Source organism: Mesoplodon mirus, assembly GCF_964341445.2.
Source record: "Mesoplodon mirus genome assembly, chromosome: 10".
In the NCBI taxonomy this organism is placed as follows: Eukaryota; Metazoa; Chordata; class Mammalia; order Artiodactyla; family Ziphiidae; genus Mesoplodon; species Mesoplodon mirus.
In genome coordinates this window covers 76,957,334-76,971,159 of record NC_138986.1, presented here as the reverse complement: position 1 = coordinate 76,971,159, position 13,826 = coordinate 76,957,334, and positions in this window count along the sequence as shown.

Sequence of the window (13,826 nt, the reverse complement as noted above, 5' to 3'; positions counted from 1 at the left end):
CCCACCCCCCACCCAAGGAGCGTCCTCATTGCAAAACTGGGGGACCGTGCCGAGGCATCTGTGAGTAAACGTGAGCTGAGCCCCAGGCCAGCTGCTGCTGAACTGTTCCCACCCTTTCCAGGTAAAACACCTGAATATGTACAAGGGCTTGAAAGCCTAGAGGAAGGACCGTGGAGCCACACCAGCGACAGCACGCAGGCCAACTTGGTGCCTGCAGGCCAGCCAGGGTGGTCCTGGCGCCGGGCGCTCTTCCAGAAGCTTTCCATTGCCCTGCCTGAGATACCCCTCCTGTCCCGGCCCCCACTGCTTTTTTCCTTCCTCACCTCTGTCCGGAGAGAAATTCCAGCGGAATGTATGGGTGACACATCCTCTTCTTTACAGGCGGCAGCCTGGCAACTCCTGCAGAAAGGCCAGCAGAACCCCACTCACACCGGGCCACCCACAAAGCTGTGGCCCCTCACACCCTCCCACCAGCACAGCCCCGAGACTGCTGACGGGGCAGAGAATATGGAGTCAGGCACAGATTCAGGGGCTCTTGCTGCCTGGAGCGCTGCTTATATTGACCTCAAAGAGGCACACCTGGGGAGGGCGGGCCGGCAGGGTAAGGCTGCCCAGGTCAGCTAATCCACAACCCTCAGGGAATCACATTGTTGAAAATGGACCCCGCTAAGGCAGAAGAGAAGCCAAGGAAAAAAAGGACACAATGCCATTTGCAGCACCGTAGATGAGTCTAGAAGTAATCACGTGACTTGTAGTAAGTCAGAAAGTGAAAGACACATATCATAACACTTATAGGTGTTACCTAAAAATGGATACCAGGGCAGATATTTCCACAGAGAAGGGAAATCACAGATTCATTAAACAAACTTATGGTTCACCAATGGAAAGGTGTGAGGATTGGTTTCATTACGATATCGGGATTAACAGACATATACAAACACAGGTGACATATATAATCACCAAAGACCTACAGAATACCAAGAGAGGACTACTCAACATTCTGTCATAACGTACATGGGAAAAGGATCCCAGGAAGAACAGTCATCTGTATATGTGTAAAAGAACCACATCTTCCACCCCTACAGCAAGCCAAACATTGTAATCAAACTTGCTGTAATAAAAAATAAAAAAATAAATTAAAAACACGAACAAGAAGTAGTGAGACAAACGTGAGGGGCTTTCTCCTGGCACATTCCATTCTAAACTCCAATCTAGAACACCACTTCCACTGAGGCTCTCTTGCCCTAGTAACCAGATTTGGTAAGGGTGAACTGCTGCCACCTTCTGGCCGTTTCACACAACAGCAGCTTTAATCCCAACGCTAATTATCAGTTGATATTCAAAATCATTGCAGGCCTGTAAATGACACCTGCCCTGAAAACAAATCCTGGGGTCACATATCGACCAAAAAATTCAAAGGACGTCCATATTTCAAAACGACCGTTTCAAAAGGCATATTTTAGGCACATTAGTGTTCTGCTTCTTTTCCTTTCTTTCCTTTTTTGTTAAAAAAAACAGGAATGGAAAATGGCATCCCTCAGAATGGGCGAAAATCGTTGCAGACGAATCAATGGACAGAGGTTTAATCTCCAATATATATAAACAGCTCATGCAGCTTAATATTAAAAAAACAAGCAACCCAAAAAAAAATGGGCAGAAGATCTAAAGAGACGTTTGTTCAAAGGAGACACAGAGATGGCCAAGAAGCACATGAAAAGCTGCTCAACAGCACTAATTATTAGAGAAATGCAAATCAAAACTACAATGAGGTTTCACCTCACACCTGTTAGAATCGGCATCATCAGAAAATCTACAAACAACCAATTCTGGGGAGGGTGTGGACAAAAGGAGCCCTCTTCCACTATTGGTGGGAATGTAAATTGATACAGTCACTATGGAGAACAGTATGGAGTTTCCTTAAAAAAATTAGAAATAGAATTACCACGTGATCCAGCAATCCCACTTCTGGGCATATACCAGAGAAAACCGTATTTCAAAAAGGCACATTCACCACAATGTTCGTTGCAGCACTATTTACAATAGCCAGGTAATGGAAGCAACCTAAATGCCCACAGACAGATGAATGGATAAAGATGTGGTACATATATAAAATGGAATATTACTCGGCCATAAAAAGGAATGAAACTGGGTCATTTGTAGAGACATCGATGGATCGAGAGACTGTCATACAGAGTGAAGTAAGTCAGAAAGAGGAAAACAAATATTGTATATTAATGCATATATGAGGAACCTAAAAAAATGGTACAGATGAACTGGTTTGCAGGGAAGAAATAGAGACACAGAGGTAAAGAACAAACGTATGGACACCAAGTGTGGGAAGCCATGGGGTGGTGGTGGTGGGATGAGTTGGGAGATTGGGATTGACCTGTATACATGTATATGCATAAAATACATAACTAATAATAACCTGCTGTATAAAAACATAAATAAAATTAAATTTCAAAATTTTAAAAAATAAAATTTAAAAATAAAACAGAAAAAATTCTTCCCGTCACACAGATGTATTTATAGGAATGAATTATTTCCATGCTTATATTTATAAATACATAAAAGAGGAATAAAATCTAACTTGAACGATAAAAGAAAAAAAAAGTGAACCCACGAGATATACAGAGGAAAACCCTATCACGGCACTTGCTCCAGCGGTAAACAATTCTGAAATTGGTCAGAGGTGGGGAACCATCTCCCATACAGCCAGCAACCCACCCCCCACGCAAGGAGCGTCCTCATTGCAAAGCTGGGGGACCGTGCCGAGGCATCTGTGAGTAAACGTGAGCTGAGCCCCAGGCCAGCTGCTGCTGAACTGTTCCCACCCTTTCCAGGTAAAACACCTCAATATGTACAAGGGCTTGAAAGCCAAGAGGAAGGACCGTGGAGCCACACAAGCGACAGCACGCAGGCCAACTTGGTGCCTGCAGGCCAGCCAGGGTGGTCCTGGCACCGGGCGCTCTTCCAGAAGCTCTCCATTGCCCTGCCTGAGATACCCCTCCTGTCCCGGCCCCCACTGCTTTTTTCCTTCCTCACCTCTGTCCGGAGAGAAACTCCAGCGGAAGGTATGGGTGACACATCCTCTTCTTTACAGGCGGTAGCCTGGCAACTCCTGCAGAAAGGCCAGCAGAACCCCACTCACACCGGGCCACCCACAAAGCTGTGGCCCCTCACACCCTCCCACCAGCACAGCCCCGAGACTGCTGACGGGGCAGAGAATATGGAGTCAGGCACAGCTTCAGGGGCTCTTGCTGCCTGGAGCGCTGTTTATATTGACCTCAACGAGGCACACCTGGGGAGGGCGGGCCGGCAGGGTAAGGCTGCCCAGGTCAGCTAATCCACAACCCTCAGGGAATCACATTGTTGAAAATGGACCCCGCTAAGGCAGAAGAGAAGCCAAGGAAAAAAGGACACAATGCCATTTGCAGCACCGTAGATGAGTCTAGAAGTAATCACGTGACTTGTAGTAAGTCAGAAAGTGAAAGACACATATCATATCACTTATAGGTGTTACCTAAAAATGGATACCAGGGCAGATATTTCCACGGAGAAGGGCAATCACAGATTGATTAAACAAACTTATGGTTCACCAATGGAAAGGTGTGAGGATTGGTTTCATTACGATATCGGGGTTAACAGACATATACAAACACAGGTGCCATATATAATCACCAAAGACCTACAGAATACCAAGAGAGGACTACTCAACATTCTGTCTTAACGTACATGGGAAAAGGATGCCAGGAAGAACAGTCATCTGTATATGTGTAAAAGAACCACATCTTCGACACCTACAAGAAGCCAAACACTGTAATCAAAGTTGCTGTAATAAAAAATAAAAAATTAAATTAAAAACACGAACAAGAAGTAGTGAGACAAACGTGAGGGGCTTTCTCCTGGCACGTTCCATTCTAAATTCCAATCTAGAACACCACATCCACTGAGGCTCCCTTGCCCTAGTAACCAGATTTGGTAAGGGAGAACTGCTGCCACCTTGTGGCCGTTTCACACAACAGCAGCTTTAATCCCAACAATAATGGTCAGTTGATATACAAAATCATTGCAGGCCTGTAAATGAAACCTTCCCTGAAAACAAATCCTGGGGTCACATATCGACCAAAAAATTCAAAGGACGTCCATATTTCAAAACGACCATTTCAAAAGGCATATTTTACGCACATTAGTGTTCTGCTTCTTTTCCTTTCTTTCCTTTTTTGGTAAAAAACACGGGAATGGAAAAAGGCATCCCTCAGAATGGGCGAAAATCGTTGCAGACGAATCAATGGACAGAGGTTTAATCTCCAATATATATAAACAACTCATGCAGCTTAATATTAAAAAAACAAAGAACCCAATACAAAAATGGGCAGAAGATCTAAAGAGACGTTTCTTCAAAGAAGACACAGAGATGGCCAAGACGCACATGAAAAGCTGCTCAACAGCACTAATTATTAGAGAAATGCAAATCAAAACTACAATGAGGTATCACCTCACACCTGTTAAAATCGGCATCATCAGAAAATCTACAAACAACCAATTCTGGGGAGGGTGTGGACAAAAGGAGCCCTCTTCCACTATTGGTGGGAATGTAAATTGATACAGTCACTATGGAGAACAGTATGGAGTTTCCTTAAAAAAACTAGAAATAGAATTACCATCTGATCCAGCAATCCCACTTCTGGGCATATACCCAGAGAAAACCGTAAATCAAAAAGGCACATTCAACACAATGTTCATTGCAGCACTATTTACAATAGCCAGGTAATGGAAGCAACCTAAATGCCCACAGACAGATGAATGGATAAAGATGTGGTACATATATGAAATGGAATATTACTCGGCCATAAAAAGGAATGAAACTGGGTCATTTGTAGAGACATCGATGGATCGAGAGACTGTCATACAGAGTGAAGTAAGTCAGAAAGAGGAAAACAAATATTGTATATTAATGCATATATGTGGAACCTAAAAAATGGTACAGATGAACTGGTTTGCAGGGAAGAAATAGAGACACAGAGGTAGAGAACAAACGTATGGACACCAAGTGTGGGAAGCCATGGGGTGGTGGTGGTGGGATGAGTTGGGAGTTTGGGATTGACCTGTGTACATGTATATGCATAAAATACATAACTAATAATAACGTGCTGTATAAAAAAATATAAATAAAATTAAATTTCAAAATTTTAAAAAATAAAATTTAAAAATAAAACAGAAAAAAGTTCTTCCCGTCACACAAATGTATTTATAGGAATGAATTATTTCCATGCTTGTATCTATAAATACATAAAAGAGGAATAAAATCTAACTTGAACCATAAAAGAAAAAAAAACCTGAACCCACGAGTTATACAGAGGAAAACCCTATCAGGGCACTTGCTCCAGTGGTAAACAATTCTGAAATTGGTCAGAGGTGGGGAACCATCTCCCATACAGCCATCAACCCACCCCCCATGAAAGGAGCGTCCTCATTGCAACGCTGGGGGACTGTGCCGAGGCATCTGTGAGTAAACGTGAGATGAGCCCCAGGCCAGCTGCTGCAGAACTGTTCGCTCCCTTTCCAGGTAAAACACCTGAATATGTACAAGGGCTTGAAAGCCTAGAGGAAGGACCGTGGAGCCACACCAGCGACAGCACGCAGGCCAACTTGGTGCCTGCAGGCCAGCCAGGGTGGTCCTGTCCCCGGGCGCTCTTCCAGAAGCTTTCCATTGCCCTACCTGAGATACCCCTCCTGTCCCGGCCCCCACTGCTTTTTTCCTTCCTCACCTCTGTCCGGAGAGAAATTCCAGCGGAAGGTATGGGTGACACAACCTCTTCTTTACAGGCGGCAGCCTGGCAACTCCTGCAGAAAGGCCAGCAGAACCCCACTCACACCGGGCCACCCACAAAGCTGTGGCCCCTCACTCCCTCCCAACAGCACAGCCCCGAGACTGCTGACGGGGCAGAGAATATGGAGTCAGGCACAGATTCAGGGGCTCTTGCTGCCTGGAGCGCTGTTTATATTGACCTCAACGAGGCACACCTGGGGAGGGCGGGCCGGCAGGGTAAGGCTGCCCAGGTCAGCTAATCCACAACCCTCAGCGAATCACACTGTTGAAAATCGATCCCGCTAAGGCAGAAGAGAAGCCAAGGGAAAAAAGGACACAATGCCATTTGCAGCACCGTAGATGAGTCTAGAAGTAATCACCTGACTTGTAGTAAGTCAGAAATTGAAAGACACATATCATATCATATCACTTATAGGTGTTACCTAAAAATGGATACCAGGGCAGATATTTCCACAGAGAAGGGCAATCACAGATTCATTAAACAAACTTATGGTTCACCAATGGAAAGGTGTGAGGATTTGTTTCATTACGATATCGGGATTAACAGACATATACAAACACAGGTGACATATATAATCACCAAAGACCTACAGAATACCAAGAGAGGACTACTCAACATTCTGTCATAACGTACATGGGAAAAGGATCCCAGGAAGAACAGACATCTGTATATGTGTAAAAGAACCACATCTTCCACACCTACAGCAAGCCAAACATTGTAATCAAACATGCTGTAATAAAAAATAAAAAAATTAAATTAAAAACACGAACAAGAAGTAGTGAGACAAACGTGAGGGGCTTTCTCCTGGCACATTCCATTCTAAACTCCAATCTAGAACACCACTTCCACTGAGGCTCTCTTGCCCTAGTAACCAGATTTGGTAAGGGTGAACTGCTGCCACCTTGTGGCCGTTTCACACAACAGCATCTTTAATCCCAACGCTAATGATCAGTTGATATTCAAAATCATTGCAGGCCTGAAAATGACACCTGCCCTGAAAACAAATCCTGGGGTCACATATCGACCAAAAAATTCAAAGGACGTCCATATTTCAAAACGACCGTTTCAAAAGGCATATTTTACGCACATTAGTGTTCTTCTTGTTTTCCTTTCTTTCCTTTTTTGTTAAAAAACACGGGAATGGAAAAAGGCATCCCTCAGAATGGGCGAAAATCGTTGCAGACGAATCAATGGACAGAGGTTTAATCTCCAATATATATAAACAGCTCATGCAGCTTAATATTAAAAAAACAAACAACCCAAAAAAATGGGCAGAAGATCTAAAGAGACGTTTCTTCAAAGGAGACACAGAGATGGCCAAGACGCACATGAAAAGCTGCTCAACAGCACTAATTATTAGAGAAATGCAAATCAAAACAACAATGAGGTATCACCTCACACCTGTTAGAATCGGCATCATCAGAAAATCTACAAACAACCAATTCTGGGGAGGGTGTGGACAAAAGGAGCCCTCTTCCACTATTGGTGGGAATGTAAATTGATACAGTCACTATGGAGAACAGTATGGATTTTCCTTAAAAAAACTAGAAATAGAATTACCATCTGATCCAGCAATCCCACTTCTGGGAATATACCCAGAGAAAACCGTATTTCAAAAAGGCACATTCACCACAATGTTCGTTGCAGCACTATTTACAATAGCCAGGTAATGGAAGTAACCTAAATGCCCACAGAGAAATGAATGGATAAAGATGTGGTACATATATAAAATGGAATATTACTCGGCCATAAAAAGGAATGAAACTGGGTCATTTGTAGAGCCATCGATGGATCGAGAGACTGTCATACAGAATGAAGTAAGTCAGAAAGAGGAAAACAAATATTGTATATTAACGCATATATGTGGAGCCTAAAAATGGTACAGATGAACTGGTTTGCAGGGAAGAAATAGAGACACAGAGGTAGAGAACAAACGTATGGACACCAAGTGTGGGAAGCCATGGGGTGGTGGTGGTGGGATGAGTTGGGAGTTTGGGATTGACCTGTATACATGTATATGCATAAAATACATAACTAATAATAATGTGCTGTATAAAAAAAATAAATAAAATTAAATTTCAAAATTTTAAAAAATAAAATTTAAAAATAAAACAGAAAAAAGTTCTTCCCGTCACACAGATGTATTTATAGGAATGAATTATTTCCATGCTTATATCTATAAATACATAAAAGAGGAATAAAATCTAACTTGAAACATAAAAGAAAAAAAAATCCTGAACCCACGAGTTATACAGAGGAAAACACTATCAGGGCACTTGCTCCAGTGGTAAACAATTCTGAAATTGGTCAGAGGTGGGGAAACATCTCCCATAGAGCCAGCAACCCACCCCCCACGCAAGGAGCCTCCTCATTGCAAAGCTGGGGGACCGTGCCGAGGCATGTGTGAGTAAACGTGAGCTGAGCCCCAGGCCAGCTGCTGCTGAACTGTTCCCACCCTTTCCAGGTAAAACACCTGAATATGTACAAGGGCTTGAAAGCCTAGAGGAAGGACCGTGGTGCCACACCAGCGACAGCACGCAGGCCAACTTGGTGCCTGCAGGTCAGCCAGGGTGGTCCTGGCCCCGGGCGCTCTTCCAGAAGCTTTCCATTGCCCTGCCTGTGATACCCATCCTGTCCCGGCCCCCACTGCTTTTTTCCATCCTCACCTCTGTCCGGAGAGAAATTCCAGCGGAAAGTATGGGTGACACAACCTCTTCTTTACAGGCGGCAGCCTGGCAACTCCTGCAGAAAGGCCAGCAGAACCCCACTCACACCGGGCCACCCACAAAGCTGTGGCCCCTCACTCCCTCCCACCAGCACAGCCCCGAGACTGCTGACGGGGCAGAGAATATGGAGTCAGGCACAGCTTCAGGTGCTATTGCTGCCTGGAGCGCTGTTTATATTGACCTCAACGAGGCACACCTGGGGAGGGCGGGCCGGCAGGGTAAGGCTGCCCAGGTCAGCTAATCCACAACCCTCAGGGAATCACATTGTTGAAAATGGACCCCGCTAAGGCAGAAGAGTAGCCAAGGGAAAAAAGGACACAATGCCATTTGCAGCACCGTAGATGAGTCTAGAAGTAATCACGTGACTTGTAGTAAGTCAGAAAGTGAAAGACACATATCATATCATATCACTTATAGGTGTTACCTAAAAATGGATACCAGGGCAGATATTTCCACGGAGAAGGGCAATCACAGATTCATTAAACAAACTTATGGTTCACCAATGGAAAGGTGTGAGGATTGGTTTCATTACGATATCGGGGTTAACAGACATATACAAACACAGGTGACATATATAATCACCAAAGACCTACAGAATACCAAGAGAGGACTACTCAACATTCTGTCATAACGTACATGGGAAAAGGATCCCAGGAAGAACAGACATCTGTATATGTGTAAAAGAACCACATCTTCCACACCTACAACAAGCCAAACATTGTAATCAAACTTGCTGTAATAAAAAATAAAAAAATTAAATTAAAAACACGAACAAGAAGTAGTGAGACAAACGTGAGGGGCTTTCTCCTGGCACATTCCATTCTAAACTCCAATCTAGAACACCACTTCCACTGAGGCTCTCTTGCCCTAGTAACCAGATATGGTAAGGGTGAACTGCTGCCACCTTGTGGCCGTTTCACACAACAGCAGATTTAATCCCAACGCTAATGGTCAGTTGATATTCAAAATCATTGCAGGCCTGTAAATGACACCTGCCCTGAAAACAAATCCTGGGGTCACATATCGACCAAAATATTCAAAGGACGTCCATATTTCAAAACGACCGTTTCAAAAGGCATATTTTACGCACATTAGTGTTCTGCTTCTTTTCCTTTCTTTCCTTTTTTGTTAAAAAACACGGGAATGGAAAAAGGCATCCCTCAGAATGGGCGAAAATCGTTGCAGACGAATCAATGGACAGAGGTTTAAACTCCAATATATATAAACAGCTCTTGTAGCTTAATATTAAAAAAAACAAACAACCCCCAAAAAAATGGGCAGAAGATCTAAAGAGACGTTTGTTCAAAGGAGACACAGAGATGGCCAAGAAGCACATGAAAAGCTGCTCAACAGCACTAATTATTAGAGAAATGCAAATCAAAACTACAATGAGGTTTCACCTCACACCTGTTAGAATCGGCATCATCAGAAAATCTACAAACAACCAATTCTGGGGAGGGTGTGGACAAAAGGAGCCCTCTTCCACTATTGGTGGGAATGTAAATTGATACAGTCACTATGGAGAACAGTATGGAGTTTCCTTAAAAAAATTAGAAATAGAATTACCATCTGATCCAGCAATCCCACTTCTGGGCATATACCAGAGAAAACCGTATTTCAAAAAGGCACATTCACCACAATGTTCGTTGCAGCACTATTTACAATAGCCAGGTAATGGAAGCAACCTAAATGCCCACAGACAGATGAATGGATAAAGATGTGGTACATATATAAAATGGAATATTACTCGGCCATAAAAAGGAATGAAACTGGGTCATTTGTAGAGCCATCGATGGATCGAGAGACTGTCATACAGAGTGAAGTAAGTCAGAAAGAGGAAAACAAATATTGTATATTAATGCATATAGGTGGAACCTAAAAAAAATGGTACAGATGAACTGGTTTGCAAGGAAGAAATAGAGACACAGAGGTAAAGAACAAACGTATGGACACCAAGTGTGGGAAGCCATGGGGTGGTGGTGGTGGGATGAGTTGGGAGATTGGGATTGACCTGTATACATGTATATGCATAAAATAAATAACTAATAATAACCTGCTGTATAAAAACATAAATAAAATTAAATTTCAAAATTTTAAAAAATAAAATTTAAAAATAAAACAGAAAAAATTCTTCCCGTCACACAGATGTATTTATAGGAATGAATAATTTCCATGCTTATATTTATAAATACATAAAAGAGGAATAAAGTCTAACTTGAACCATAAAAGAAAAAAAAAGTGAACCCACGAGTTATACAGAGGAAATCCCTATCACGGCACTTGATCCAGCGGTAAACAATTCTGAAATTGGTCAGAGGTGGGGAACCATCTCCCATACAGCCAGCAACCCACCCCCCACGCAAGGAGCGTCCTCATTGCAAAGCTGGGGGACCGTGCCGAGGCATCTGTGAGTAAACGTGAGCTGAGCCCCAGGCCAGCTGCTGCTGAACTGTTCCCACCCTTTCCAGGTAAAACACCTCAATATGTACAAGGGCTTGAAAGCCTAGAGGAAGGACCGTGGAGCCACACCAGCGACAGCAGGCAGGCCAACTTGGTGCCTGCAGGCCAGCCAGGGTGGTCCTGGCCCCGGGCGCTCTTCCAGAAGCTTTCCATTGCCCTGCCTGAGATACCCCTCCTGTCCCGGCCCCCACTGCTTTTTTCCTTCCTCACCTCTGTCCGGAGACAAATTCCAGCGGAAGGTATGGGTGACACAACCTCTTCTTTACAGGCGGCAGCCTGGCAACTCCTGCAGAAAGGCCAGCAGAACCCCACTCACACCGGGCCACCCACAAAGCTGTGGCCCCTCACTCCCTCCCACCAGCACAGCCCCGAGACTGCTGACGGGGCAGAGAATATGGAGTCACACAGAGCTTCATGGGCTCTTGCTGCCTGGAGCGCTGTTTATATTGACCTCAATGAGGCACACCTGGGGAGGGCGGGCCGGCAGGGTAAGGCTGCCCAGGTCAGCTAATCCACAACCCTCAGGGAATCACATTGTTGAAAATGGACCCCGCTAAGGCAGAAGAGAAGCCAAGGAAAAAAGGACACAATGCCATTTGCAGCACCGTAGATGAGTCTAGAAGTAATCACGTGACTTGTAGTAAGTCAGAAAGTGAAAGACACATATCATATCACTTATAGGTGTTACGTAAAAATGGATACCAGGGCAGATATTTCCACGGAGAAGGGCAATCACAGATTGATTAAACAAACTTATGGTTCACCAATGGAAAGGTGTGAGGATTGGTTTCATTACGATATCGGGGTTAACAGACATATACAAACACAGGTGCCATATATAATCACCAAAGACCTACAGAATACCAAGAGAGGACTACTCAACATTCTGTCATAACGTACATGGGAAAAGGATGCCAGGAAGAACAGTCATCTGTATATGTGTAAAAGAACCACATCTTCCACACCTACAACAAGCCAAACACTGTAATCAAACTTGCTGTAATAAAAAATAAAAAATTAAATTAAAAACACGAACAAGAAGTAGTGAGACAAACGTGAGGGTCTTTCTCCTGGCACGTTCCATTCTAAATTCCAATCTAGAACACCACTTCCACTGAGGCTCTCTTGCCCTAGTAACCAGATTTGGTAAGGGTGAACTGCTGCCACCTTGTGGCCGTTTCACACAACAGCAGCTTTAATCCCAGCAATAATGGTCAGTTGATATTCAAAATCATTGCAGGCCTGTAAATGACACCTTCCCTGAAAACAAATCCTGGGGTCACATATCGACCAAAAAATTCAAAGGACGTCCATATTTCAAAACGACCATTTCAAAAGGCATATTTTACGCACATTAGTGTTCTGCTTCTTTTCCTTTCTTTCCTTTTTTGGTAAAAAACATGGGAATGGAAAAAGGCATCCCTCAGAATGGGCGAAAATTGTTGCAGACGAATCAATGGACAGAGGTTTAATCTCCAATATATATAAACAACTCATGCAGCTTAATATTAAAAAAACAAACAACCCAATACAAAAATGGGCAGATCTAAAGAGACGTTTCTTCAAAGAAGACACAGAGATGGCCAAGACGCACATGAAAAGCTGCTCAACAGCACTAATTATTAGAGAAATGCAAATCAAAACTACAATGAGGTATCACCTCACACCTGTTAGAATCGGCATCATCAGAAAATCTACAAACAACCAATTCTGGGGAGGGTGTGGACAAAAGGAGCCCTCTTCCACTATTGGTGGGAATGTAAATTGATACAGTCACTATGGAGAACAGTATGGAGTTTCCTTAAAAAAATTAGAAATAGAATTACCATCTGATCCAGCAATCCCACTTCTGGGCATATATCCAGAGAAAACTGTAAATCAAAAAGGCACATTCACCACAATGTTCATTGCAGCACTATTTACAATAGCCAGGTAATGGAAGCAACCTAAATGCCCACAGACAGATGAATGGATAAATATGTGGTACATATATGAAATGGAATATGACTCGGCCATAAAAAGGAATGAAACTGGGTCATTTGTAGAGACATCGATGGATCGAGAGACTGTCATACAGAGTGAAGTAAGTCAGAAAGAGGAAAACAAATATTGTATATTAATGCATATATGTGGAACCTAAAAAAATGGTACAGATGAACTGGTTTGCAGGGAAGAAATAGAGACACAGAGGTAGAGAACAAACGTATGGACACCAAGTGTGGGAAGCCATGGGGTGGTGGTGGTGGGATGAGTTGGGAGTTTGGGATTGACCTGTGTACATGTATATGCATAAAATACATAACTAATAATAACGTGCTGTATAAAAAAATATAAATAAAATTAAATTTCAAAATTTTAAAAAATAAAATTTAAAAATAAAACAGAAAAAAGTTCTTCCCGTCACACAAATGTATTTATAGGAATGAATTATTTCCATGCTTGTATCTATAAATACATAAAAGAGGAATAAAATCTAACTTGAACCATAAAAGAAAAAAAACCTGAACCCACGAGTTATACAGAGGAAAACCCTATCAGGGCACTTGCTCCAGTGGTAAACAATTCTGAAATTGGTCAGAGGTGGGGAACCATCTCCCATACAGCCATCAACCCACCCCCCATGAAAGGAGCGTCAAAATTGCAACGCTGGGGGACTGTGCCGAGGCATCTGTGAGTAAACGTGAGATGAGCCCCAGGCCAGCTGCTGCAGAACTGTTCTCTCCCTTTCCAGGTAAAACACCTGAATATGTACAAGGGCTTGAAAGCCTAGAGGAAGGACCGTGGAGCCACACCAGCGACAGCACGC